This window comes from Etheostoma spectabile, unplaced genomic scaffold, assembly GCF_008692095.1.
Source record: "Etheostoma spectabile isolate EspeVRDwgs_2016 unplaced genomic scaffold, UIUC_Espe_1.0 scaffold00018596, whole genome shotgun sequence".
Classification (NCBI taxonomy): domain Eukaryota; kingdom Metazoa; phylum Chordata; class Actinopteri; order Perciformes; family Percidae; genus Etheostoma; species Etheostoma spectabile.
The window spans coordinates 1-13291 of record NW_022604341.1 but is presented as its reverse complement, the minus strand read 5'-3'; the positions used below and the strand labels follow the sequence as shown (position 1 = coordinate 13291).

The 13291-nt window shown below is 43.8% G+C and overlaps 4 non-coding genes across 4 annotated transcripts; 2 read left to right on the top strand and 2 right to left on the bottom strand.

Annotated features, from left to right (window-relative positions):
* Positions 1-3359: 3359 nt before the first annotated feature.
* Positions 3360-3431, bottom strand: trnaq-cug (transfer RNA glutamine (anticodon CUG)). The gene has a single exon. It is a non-coding gene; the product is annotated as a tRNA-Gln (tRNA).
* A 364-nt stretch (positions 3432-3795) lies between these two features.
* Positions 3796-3874, top strand: trnas-uga (transfer RNA serine (anticodon UGA)). Its single transcript has one exon. It is a non-coding gene; the product is annotated as a tRNA-Ser (tRNA).
* Positions 3875-7458: 3584 nt separating this feature from the next.
* On the top strand, positions 7459-7571 carry LOC116681234 (U5 spliceosomal RNA). The gene has a single exon (XR_004329989.1). It is a non-coding gene; the product is annotated as a U5 spliceosomal RNA (small nuclear RNA).
* A 2215-nt stretch (positions 7572-9786) lies between these two features.
* trnak-cuu (transfer RNA lysine (anticodon CUU)) lies at positions 9787-9859 on the bottom strand. The gene has a single exon. It is a non-coding gene; the product is annotated as a tRNA-Lys (tRNA).
* Between the last annotated feature and the right edge of the window lie 3432 nt (positions 9860-13291).

Here is a 13291-nt window from a genome sequence, read left to right as displayed (position 1 = left end):
CGCAGAAAGAAAATAATTTGGATCAAAAGCATCATGGGATCAAAAGCATCAAAGGATCAAAAGCATCATGGGATCAAAAGCATCAAAGGATCAAAAGCATCATAGGATCTAAAGCATTATAGGATCAAAAGCATCATACGATCAAAAGCATCAAAGGATCAAAAGCATCATAGGATCTAAAGCATTATAGGATCAAAAGCATCATACGATCAAAAGTATCAAAGGATCAAAAGCATCAAAGGATCAAATGCATCATAGGATCAAAAGCATAATAGGATCAAAAACATCATAGGATCAAAAGCATCAAAAAATCAAAAGCATCATAGGATTAAAAGCATAAAAGGATCAAAAGCATCAAAGGATCAAATGCATCATAGGATCAAAAGCATCACAGGATCAAAAGTATCAAAGGATCAAAAGCATCAAAGGATCAAATGCATCATAGGATCAAAAGCATCATAGGATCAAAAACATCATAGGATCAAAAGCATCAAAAAATCAAAAGCATCATAGGATTAAAAGCATCAAAGGATCAAAAGCATCAAAGGATCAAATACATCATAGGATCAAAAGGATCATAGGATCAAAACATAAAAAATCAAAACATCAAAAAATCAAAAGCATCAAAGGATTAAAAGCATCATAGGATTAAAAGCCTCAAAGGATCAAAAGCATAACACTAGCGATCGGGACCAAAAACTCAATATGAAGATGTTTACTGAGATAATAAATCAAGTGAGAAGTGGGTAATTTTTCCATAGACGTCTATAGAAACCAACCTCCTTTTGCATCCACGCGTGTTGCCCTCTGCAGGAATTCAGATAGAATGCAGGTTTAAATTACTTCCGCAGTTGCAGCACTTTGCCGAACCGGATGCTCTGTCCATTAATCTATATACAGTCTATGGTTGGAACAAAGTGCAACTTTGAAATAAGCCTTTGAGATACAAGAACAATTCAATTGGCAATAACAAAATAAGATCTAATCAACTCACTTTTCCTTTTAAGCACAGTACATTCACATTAAGTACTTGCTTCTCCTAGTGTTGAAGCTAAATCCTGCTCCATTCTCAGGGTTCAGTCAATTAGTAGTCAAAATCTCAGATGTTGATGTGTGAATCCTTTTTATTACATAAGATATCCTGAGACAAATACAGAGTCAAGCTAACAGCTCTCCCCCAAATTTGTCTGGCTCTTTGGCTCTTGGACCCCTAGTCTTATTCACAAAGGGTGGGGTCCCCAGGTCACAGTGGTGTGATGTGTTTGTGTGCTTATTTGTTATCTTTCAGTTGGAATGTGACTGAAAGTTTATGACCCTCAGTTTAGGAATTGCAGAGCAAAAGAACAGTGGACGTAAAAGTGGGACTGCAACCAGGGACAGGATGTGTTTCTAACATAATCAATTCTGCTTCTGACACGTTTGTAGAGCTGGGTTATAACAAAATGTACCAGAACATCTTATATTATATAATGGGAAAATCCCATTTAACCAATGATTTTCATATTAATTATTCATAATAAGATCTCCAATGCCTCTCAGAGTATAAGACTTCTGTATTTGTCATCTGTGTGTTTCTCCTTTATGGGAGACAACTGGGCTTGTTATGACTCCACACCATTTCCTTGAAGAATAGATGACGTGGACCCTGACAGAAACAGTATTCTAAAGTGGTCACTCTGTAACTCTGTTCATTGTGAAAGCTGTTCTTGTCATCAAATTGTTTTCTCGAGAAAACAATTAAACCTTTTCACATAATACCAAAACCTGTAATTCAGTTTTTAGACTGTCTTTATTCTGTTTCAACAGAGTCTCACTTCAAACCAAATTCCTCCTTCGCTGTTAAAGAAACTTCCACAACAAACTTGGCGTTGTCGGCAGGATTTCAAGGAGGGATCAGATCGGGACTCCACCGGTGACTGATGAGGGCATGCATCCAAGGATCTGATGATCACCTGCCTCTAAACCTTGCCAAACATCTTTGAGAGAGAGAGGGTCAGAAACCACTGAGGGCTCGCTGACTCCACTCTGAAATCCAAATGACAAGGAAGCAATTTCAAACAGCGGGGGTAAGTTAAAGTTTCAATTCTGTTGGATAAATGATTTTAATTGGACATTGAGACAGTTTGTGAGACAAATATTGACTGTGATTTAACTGAGGGATTTAGTGAAAGTTATCTTTTGTTTTGTAAAACTTTGGGTTGTGTACAAAACAGGAGAAAAGAGAAGCTAGTTTTTTTTCTCCAATTCTTCTGGTCTCAATTGACACTATTTGACATCTTTTGTCTGTATTCTGTCAGGGCTTTACTCTATCTCCCCCACCTCTTCTTGTTGTTTTTTCTTGTTATGTCTCGCCAATAAGTAATATACCATGTCTCAGAAAAACGGTAGCTGTCGGAAGTGGGATTTGAACCCACGCCTCCAGTGGAGGCTGCGACCTGAACGCAGCGCCTTGGACCGCTCGGCCATCCTGACTGATCCAACAGATTTTCAGTAGGACCTGTTTAAAAAATTATAATATAGTAAATTAAACATGATATAGTAGGTTCTCAGTCATCCATGTCATAGTTAACTAGGGAAGTTTTCTCAACTGTCTATGTCCAAATCCTATGGTGGGAATCAAGATCCACCACTGTCCACCTGAATCCAGAAATGTCCCTGCCAGATGGGAAATAGACTGACAATTGGGTCAACATTGTGCAATTATCTTCAAAATGTCCAACTGTGTCCACAGATATACCTGCCAGATGGGAAATATACTGATAACTGTCTTCATGGTCTAAACGTGTAAAATATTGCTGTACAATGCCCACATTGAGTCCAGATGTGTCCGTTTTGGTTCCTGATCCATGTTATTACCCCAAAAGTTCACAACTAGGCCAAGGGCAACTGGACTTGGTAAAAGATTCTCCGCAAAAGTTTTGTCTCTCATCCAAGAGACTTCTTTAGTTGTTTTTTTTACACAGAAAGGGGTTGGACACACTGCCCACTACCCCACCCATATCTGACAATGGAGAGCTGTGGGTTGTTCCAAAGCTAATAGACCATTCATCAAGCAATTCTGATGCTCTATACTGGCCCATTCAGGATGAACACTGTATACTCAGACTGCAGCAACACAAGTTCAAATTTCAATGATAGCTTATTTTTATGGTGATTATGAGACTGAATACAAAGTTTGTATCCCCCATGCAACTCAAAGTCTATCACTTCCAGTCAATACTGTCAAATTTGGAGGTCCTTCAAGTTACATTAACAACCAGGTGACTCCTCAACATGCCCCCACCAACATAAGCTTACTTTAAACTAGATGTGGAAAGTTGAAAGGTTGAATGTTTTCACCTGTGCTGTGGCTTAAAACCAGGTTCCACCGAGATTTGAACTCAGATCACTGGATTCAGAGTCCAGAGTGCTAACCATTACACCATGGAACCTTCAATAGAGTTTGCTAGGCAGTTTCTTTCATTATATCCACATGTGTGATATTAAAGGCACACAACAATCACAACAATTAAAATATCACACCCCAATATATTCTCGGTTTTGAGTCCTCGCCCCTACTATTTACGACATGGCCGGACGTAATCCGGCTAAGAAGCAGGACTTTTCAGAGGTGGAGATTGAAACCCTGACATCTCAGTTTAATTTGCAGTAAAGTATACACCTACATGTAAAGTGTACCATATTTAAATAAACACACGGTAGCAAAGTTTATGCAGTGTTTTTTAATTTTACTCGTGTTTTTTTCGTGAGTCAGTGTAAATATTAGTGCAAATCAGTATTGCACTGCTTTTCAGGTTGTTGTGGCCGAGTGGTTAAGGCGATGGACTTGAAATCCATTGGGGTCTCTCTTCGCAGGTTCAAATCCTGCAACAAGGAGAGGCGCTCTTTAATTGTGGTCATACATCTCATTATAACAAATGGCAGATGTACCTTCATGGACAATACTATAATATCAAATAGTTACTGGAAGCCACTGATGCATCTCTGAGCATTTATTTTCATTCTCAATGCCCAGATGTGTTGCAGTTGATATGGCTTTGGTTCCCAGCCAGTAACTTTCTTTGAGTGACGTTACTTACTTTATCTGTCAAGAAGTAACCAGAAAGGTTACTCTCCCAACCAGGTTTGATAAAACATTAGATCTCTGTTATATCGCACAAATAAGGGAACATAACAATCAATCAAGCTGCCTCCATGAGGATCCACAGACATAGACATGTTCCACCACCCGCAATTAAGCCTGTCTCCTCAGCTTCTAGACGCCGCTGCATCACCTCGCATCTGCGTTTGTGACAGTTTCTCACAGTTAGCAAAGCTCACATAAAGCAAATGCTTCTGGCTTAAAGATCGAGCTCCCTGGAGTGATCCAACTCTGGGATTTATCCTTCTGCAGAAGACCACAGAGGCAGCTTCTCCAATTTCTGAGTAACAGGAAAATAGCCTGATAAGCATACATGTGCAGCACAACCTCAAAAGGCCATAAAGCAAATGCTTGTAGCTTAAAGATCAAGCTGGCGCTCATAAAACTTCAGCCAGGCGCAGTCTCTGTGGAGCAATAGGTCAGCGCGGTCGGTTGTTAACTGAAAGGATAGAAGTTCAAGTCCAACATGGGACGTTTGTTGCTTAAATAACCTGGAGAGAGCCATCTCTAGGATGTATGAGCCCTAAGTGGCCTTACCTATATTAGAAGGTACAGTTTTGCAAACCATATGCATATTAATCTTTGCAGTCATTGGTATGCAGGTCACTTGATGTAATACAAGCAAATACATAATGTCATACCCAACAGTTTTGTGATACGTGGCGTGCAACTGTATGTCAATGATCAAGCTTGTTGCTGTGACCAAGAAATCACCAGCAAAATGACTGATACATCATCAGTTCAGAAATGTTCTGCCAAATATTTGAATTCAATTGACATGTAAGAACAATACAATGCACGTGGCGATTGTTGAACCTCCTTGCTCATTAAGATAATGTAATTAATAGTGGGTTTATTGTTATTATCTACTAGCATATATTATTCCTATGCATTGTGTATGGTAGCCTTTACAATGTTATTTATTTCTTTTATTACCACACACACAGCCATAGCAGAGCTACCCCCCCATGTTTATCCTGATGCTAGATAAAGCATCAACAGAGAGAAGTCGTCTCTGTCTGTGTTTTAACAGACACACCTGGGCCAAGTTGGAAACCAGAATCAGCTTTAAATCCAGTCCTAATCTAGTCCTCACTAAATTCAAATAATTTCACGGGAGTTAGTTATTATTTTTTTGTCGTCAATACCAAATTGAATCTAATTAGATGGGAATATACACAGACTTGTCACAAAATCACAGCTAAATTCATATCTTGCTACTTAGACAGAATCTTATTAACCTGGAGTCCCAGTCTCTGTCAATATAAATAGGCTATGTTTTTATATGTTTTAGGCCTATTGGCAGACGGCCATTTAAAATGTAGGCAATGGCATATAAAGAATAACGAATAAAGAGTCTTTTCTCCATGTCCACTGAAGATTCTCAGCAGCTCTCTAGTAACATCTGTCTGGTCCAAGTAGCTTTGTCATTAATAAGGCTACTTTTACTTTTATACTTTAAGTAAATTTCTAAGCCCTTACTTTGTTACTTTTACTTGAGTAAAGAAGTTAAATCAGTACTTCAACTTTTACCAGATTATTTTTTAACACAATTTCTGTACTTCTACTTGAGTACGGGCAGTGAGTACTTTTGCCATCTCTGCTAAAAAGAGGAATTTAAAAAATCATTGTTTTGGAAATTGATCTTAATGCCTTAAGTTAATATAAAAGGAAAAATCCAACTTTAAGGACATCGACTGTGTTGTCCAGTGATGGTGGTATAGTTATAGAGCATTGGTGCCTTCCAAGCAGTTGACCCACTAGCCGTTGCAGTAAATTTTGTTGTGGGTACTTTCTTTTATTTGTCAAGAAGTAACCAGAAAGGTTACTTGCACAACCCAATTTGATAAAACATTAGATCTCTGTTATGGTACAAAAAAGGGAGCATATCAATCAATCAAGCTGCCTCCATGAGGATCCACAGACACAGGAAGTGCACTACGATTTGCACTTTGTCAGTGTCTGGTAACTTCTAATAACCAATCGAAAAGTTTATGAACATTTGTTCCAATAGGTCTGGCACTAAATTGCAGGTAGCTGTGGCCAAGCGGTTAAGGCGATGGACTAGAAATCCCATGAGGTCTCCCCGCGCAGGTTTGAATCCTGCTGACAACGAGAGGGGTTCCTCCAGAGTGGTAGCAAAGACAGTGTTATCTCAGAAGTAGTGGAAGCAGCCCATCTCCACCAATGCATCTCCTATCATTTATTTTCAGTCTGTGTTGCAAAATTTGCAGTGAACATTGTATTGTCCAGCAGAAAGGCAACAGGTGTGTTACTTTTCAACTATGATTTATACTTATACCATAGCAGTACAATCATTTTGCCCAGGTTTGATTTCCAGCCACCGCAGTTGCATTTACAGGTTTTGAAGTCATAAACAACATTAACATTACATGTTTTACCCAGGTTTCTTCTTTTAATTAGTGATATTTCAATTTCCTTGCGGGAGTTATCCCAAAAGGATTAATAAAGATAAGTCTAAGTCTATCTCAGAAAAAAGTAAAAAAAATCTGAAGATCTTCAGGGGATGTAGCTCAGTGGTAGAGCTCATGCTTTCCATGTATGAGGACAAGACATCTCCAGCAGGTATTATGGTAGAGTCTTTAAAAGAGCTGCAGAAGATATTACCTCCTGTGGTAATCTGACTGGTAGGGTTATAGAACGTAGTGGTAGACTAAGACCTCCTGTGACACAAACTAAGCGGTATGCTCTCTCTTTTATACCTCAGACTATCAGCCAGCACAACAAGCACTTTAAATGTACATGTTTTACAGTCTCTATTTTACTGTATTTATGTACTTGTACCGTTGTGTAGCATATTTATTGTATTATGCAATTGCAGAGATTTCACTTCAGACACAGATGCATTGTTAAACATCAACAAACAGGAAATAGGCTTGATTTGAAACAAAGCACAGTAATTAGCAGAGGATGGTTTCGATCCATCGACCTCTGGGTTATGGGCCCAGCACGCTTCCGCTGGGCCACTCTGCTCCGCTTTTCTGACCTTCAGGTTCAGGAATCTGTGGCAACCAAGGTTCCAACCGCTTACGGGTTTTAAAGTTAAACATTTGGTAGACCTTGCAACTATCTTTTATGTGAGCTTCCTGATTACTCACACAGTGATTATTCACATTTGACACTTGAGATTGGCTGGTGTTTTAAAACAGGGCATTGTGAGTACAGATATAAACATCAGTAAGGAGTCTACCATGTTTCCTCTTATCATTTTAGTTTGGACACCCAGTGAGGCTTACCGCGATGGTTTGGACTGGGTCGACTAGGGTTTTCTGCTGCTCTCGAGCAGACGGCTGTACTCACTCTGGTTTCTCTTTATAACGCACAAGTCTTTGCCTTTTACTAAAGACTTCCTTGGAGGGGAAAGCCAATGAGTATAAACTATTTTTGGTGGGCTTTGCTGTTTAGCCAAGCCTTTGTACTTGTTAAAAACAAATATGCTGTCCTCAACTAGACTCAGATTCTTAACAGCAGCTAAATAATAGAAGCAAGAGCCTTGCCAATTTTCATGGGCCGTGGACAGCGGCTGAGACGACAGGACTCCCCCTGACTGAAAAATGGCTAGAATCTCTTTTCTGGGTGGGATACTTGTCAATTGATCTACGATTTTATGTGAATGTTTTTGTTTCCCTCCAGGGGATCCTGTAGTAGCTCCCTTCGATAGCTCAGTTGGTAGAGCGGAGGACTGTAGAGGCATAAAGTTGAAATCCTTCGGTTGCTGGTTCAAATCTGGCTCGAAGGAGCACTTTTTTCCAGAGTTTCCCTTCGGGGATCTATAAAGTATTTCTGATTCTGATGTAGAGATGGACAGACGACCCCAAAGATAATACTTCTTGCCGACACATAACAAGAATCAAAAAGAAGAAGTGTGGGAGATAGAGTTAAAGAACCTTTTTTCAGGACACCTAAATTTTGTCGCTCAATATGGCAGGCATTCTATGCATCCAGGGCCAAATGTTTTACCATTTCATCCACTACGGGCCCCTAAGGAAACGTGTGACTGTGAACTCTTGTTACCCATAGCAACGCCAGGTAACAACGAGTGGAAGTACTTCTCTCTTTTCCTATAATCGTCACTATACGGCCCAGTTTAATCTCGGTAAATTTTGCGGAAATCCTGCAAACAGCTACGATGACTGTTTATCTGTAAGGATTTTAAAATCTATCTGTCACCCCGTCTGGTCCGTATTGGATGGAATGATGTCAATTTGCGCTTTTTATCTGTTACATAACAGCCTGGATGCAACAAAGAACCTTTTCTCCTGTTTTGTGCACAACCCAAAGTTTTACAAAAGAAGATAACTTTTACCAAAACCCTTCAGTAAATCACAGTCAGTAACTTTATATGTGGTGACAATAAAGATGCTCACAAAACGCGGCGCGGTACTTGCAATTGCGTTTCTCGTGCACATTCATGTCCTCTTGAATACAAAGAACTGCTAGTTCTTAATTCCCAATATCATGTCTTAGATGTTAGTTCCAAATGAAAACAATTTTTGTCAGAAGTGGGATTTGAACCCAAAATGAAGACCACTGTTCAGAAGCTTAATGAAGCTTCATTTGACCATAACTATTAACCACCTGAACCTGGTAAAAGGTATGAGGTACTCTTGCAATTTTGTATCAAATGTTTCCTGTTGTCAAATGAGATCGGAAAGCTGAATCGGGCCGTGGAGCCATGAAAGCACCCCATGACAGTCTACTAGACTTAAATAGCTTTTAAGTGGCTCGTTGGTCTAGTGTATGATTCTTGCTTCGGGTGTGAGAGGTCCCGGGTTCAACTCCCGAACGAGCCCTGATGGCAGGAGCTGTTAAAACCCTAATCTGTAATTTAAAATCCAGTAATTTAACACAGATTAGGAGCAAGCAATGTGTTGGCAATTTTTCATATCCTGCTTCGACTGCACGCAATAGAAAAAACTGGGTAAAAATGTGAGGAACAAACGAGCAGGACAGGACTCTCCTTGTTCGTTGGTCTAGGTTTATGATTCTCCCTTAGGGTGGTGCGATAGTCCTGGATGAGACTACTTTGCATAGAGGTGGAGTTATGGATTGAATAATCTGGTTTATTTATTGAGTGTGATGGACGAGAAAGTGTCACCTATTTGGCAAATCATCACAATATTACTATTACTTTTTACTGGCAAAATCAAGTCTGTGTTTTGGTAATAATATTGGTATCAAATGTTCCTGTTGGCAAATGATATCGGGAAACTGACTCAAGCTGCATTTCCTTTTTACGAATATGAATGTTAACCTGCAGTCCTGGAATGTTAAGTTGCAGTTCTGGAACAATAGGTTGAAGTTGTAGAATTTCAAGAGTTGCGGTCCAAAACTGTTAATTACAGTTCTAAAATGGTACATTGTACTTCTAGAATGTTAAGCTGCAGTTCTAGACAACAGGTTGAAGTTTTAGAATTTGAACATGCATTGTCACCAGACTTTAGTTTGATCTGAGGAACAGGAGTTCAGCACAGGCCATGATTGTAGAATGCAGGCACATTTTAGTCTGGTAAATTACAGGGATTTTTACACTGGGATGGAACTGCTATTCTTGCGATTGACAGACCCAATACAGCCACATTATACAGTGCAGAACTCAGGCATTCCTACTCTCTAAACACCACAGCCCAACGTGGGGCTCGAACCCACGACCCTGAGATTAAGAGTCTCATGCTCTACCGACTGAGCTAGCCAGGCACTTCTTAACCCTTTTGTTGTCCTTCGGGTCCTGGGGACCCGTGCAGTTTTACCCATAGTGTTGTGTTTTGTCCCTTCGGGAGTCCCCGGGACCAGTGGCGTTGTACTTTGGGTCCGGGGACCCAAAGGACCACGTCAAGGGTCCTTGGGTCCCGGGGACCCTTGACATTGTCCTTCGGGTCCATAGGACCCGTGGCATTGGCCTTGCGGGTCCCAAGGACCTGTGGCATTGTCCTTCGGGTCCCGGGGACCCTTTACGTTGTCCTTCGGGTCCATAGGACCCTTGCCATTGTCCCTCGGGTCCATAGGACCCTTTACATTGTCCTTCGGGTCATAGGACCCTTGACGTTGTCCTTTGGGTCCCGGGGACCCTTGCCGTTGTCCTTCGGGTCCATAGGACCCGTGGCATTGGCCTTGCGGGTCCCAAGGACCCGTGGCATTGTCCTTCGGGTCCAGGGGACCATGACGTTGTCCTTCGGGTTCCAGGGACCTTGGCATTGGCCTTATGGGTCCTTGGGACCCGTGGCATTGTCCTTCGGGTCACGGGCACCCTTGACGTTTGTCCTTTGGGTTCCAGGGACCGTGGCATTGGCCTTATGGGTTCTTGGGACCCGTGGCATTGTCCTTCGGGTCCCTGGGACCCGTGGCATTGTCCTTCGGGTCCCGAGGACCCTTGACGTTGTCTTTCGGGTTCCAGGGACCCGTGGCATTGACCTTATGGGTCCTTGGGACCCGTGGCACTTGTCCTTCGGGTCCCGGGGACCCTGGACGTTGTCCTTTGGGTCCTAGGGACCCGTGGCATTGTTCTTTCGGGTCACATGGACCCGTGGCGTTGTCCTTTTGGGTCACGGGGACACGTGTTGTTGTCCTTCGGGTCCCTAGGACCCGCGACATTGTCCTTCGGGTCCCAGGGACTCGTGGAATTGTCCTTCAGGTCACAGGGACCCTTGGCATTGGTGGTACACTCAATCGGACGTATTAGTTCTGCTACCCTCCCATCGTCCTGCTTTTGAGTCCCGGGATTCTGGCCAGTGGCTTGTAGTTGTAGTAAAAACAGGAAAGGCAAAGGCGAGTGGAAAGGGAGGTTAAAAAATAAAACTAAAGGCTTGACATCAGTCTACTCATTATTTTTATTACACACACACACACACACAATATACACTTTAGACACATTTGTCTTCTTGTTGTCGTCATTTTTTTTCACGTCATCTTGTTTTGGACCTGTGCACTTGTTGCACGTGGCTCGGCACAGCCGGGGGAGCAGCTGCAGCATGGCCCGTCGTTTGACTCTGGAGTTGAAGCTGCATCGGATTTCGTGAGCGGCGTTGCCGTAGCAATGTCTCGCTGAAGTCAAGGTACAAAAAGGAGAAAACCCACAAGAGGCCTGCGACAAACACGACGACGACAACCACCACCGTGACTGTGATGGCGGTGGGTGTGCGTCACAAGAGGACCAACACATACACGACCACAGCGGCGAAAAAGACTACTGCTGCTACGACGACGACAACAAAGATGATGACCAAGGCCAAGTGGACGTTGACGTTCAAGACGAAGAAGGAGAACAAGTGAATGAAGAAGAAAGTAGAGGAAGAAGAAGACAAAGACAAAAAAGTACAAGTAGGAGAAGACGACGAAGAAGAAGAAGAAGAAGAAGAAGAAGAAGAAGAAGAAGAGAGGTAGTGAAGACGAGGGGCAAGAGGAGATGAGGAACAGGGTCAGATGGCAAGTCAGGGCTCAAAACGGTCATCCAGGTCCCTAGACCTCATTGCCATGCCTACGAAAAAGAAAAAGACAAACCCACCAAGAAGAGGACACAACAGACGATGCTGTTTGGGCTGCCACAAATCTCGAGGGTCAAAGGATGCGCCACAGGAAAGTGGAAAGAGATGGACGTCACGGACCTGCGAGCCTACCTCGGGCTGCTGCTCCAGGGCGTGTACCGGTCCCGCAACGAGGCCTTGGAGAGCCTGTGGCACGGAGAGCGGCAGGGCCATTTTCCGTGCCACAATGCCAATCAAGCAGTTCCACGCGTACTCTAGACTGTTGCGATTTGACGACCGTGTGTCAAGAGCTGTCCGCCAAGCCTCGGACAAACTGGCGGGCCGTACGAGAGGTGTGTCGTGTGTGAGGTGTGGACGAGCAGCTGGTGCCCTTTAGAGGTGTTGATGTTGCTTGTTGGTTTTCGGGGTTTTTTTTGTACCATTGCCGTACAATTGTCTTAGTGTGTGTGGTGTGGGTGTGTGGGTTGTGTGTGTACATTTTTTCTTCCATCTCTTTCCATCATGTTCCATCTTCTTGTTTGGACACGCCACTTTCACACACAAGAGAGGATCTGGTCGCCCGCGTGGTGCTGGACGTGACCGAGGGCCTGAGGGGCCTGCGTAACGTGACGTGCGACAAACTTTTTCACCTCCTACGTGCTGTCCAGGGCTGGCCCTGCTGGTCCAGCGGCTGCTCGTTGAGCGGCGCCTCACCGAGGTGGGCAGATGGGCAAAAACAGCCTGAGCTGCCGGGGGCGTTGCCGCCACAAAGGGCCGTCGCGGTCTTCTGTCCAAGTTTGCCTTCACGCCCAGTTCCCCCACTCTGGTGTCCTAGTGCCCCAGAGGCACAGGACGTGGTTGCTGCTGAGCACGCTGCACACGGGGATGCGCGCGTTGGCGAGTAAGCAAGCCAAACCTGACATCATCCTCCACTACAACCACACCAAGGGAGGCGTGGACAACCTGGACAAGATGTGGACCCATACAGATGTCGCAGGAAGATGTGCGCTGGAACCCTCGCGTGTTCCACACCATCCTCGACGTGTCCGCCTAAAACGCCTTCTTGCTGTGGCGAGACGCTCCAGGCCCGAGTGGTTTATGCGCGGCAAGCTCAACAAGAGGAGGGTGTTCCTCGAGAGCAGTTGGGAAGGGCGTTTGTGAATCCGATATCGAGAGACGGCGGCGTCTGCCTGCACGGGAGGTCCACCGCCATGTCAAAGAACCCACGTCATCAAACGGGAGGGGACCCTGTGGTGGTGGAGGCTTGTAGTGGCGGCAGCGGCGGCGGACCAGTCACAAGGGGCCTAGAGAGGAGGAACGGGGATTCTGAACCGGACACAACGAGGGTGCAAAGAAAAAAGGAAGCAGTGTCAGCCTGTCCAGAGGGAAAGGACTGCAAATCACACATTGTGTGCGGTGGCTGTAGAATACATCTGCTGGAGCTTTACGCGGGCCTATATGTGCAGACGTGTTTGTCCTTAGGCCTCTTGGGCCCGGTGGAAAAGCCGAACAAACCTTGAACCTTTTGGATAAACAACACACACACACACACACCCCTGGGTCCCAGGACCCGCATGGCGTAGGCGTAGGCATCAAGGGTAGGAGAAAGATGACATCGAAGGATGAGGGCGCCACCGGCATGGTGGAACTTACGTATAATGGCATGATA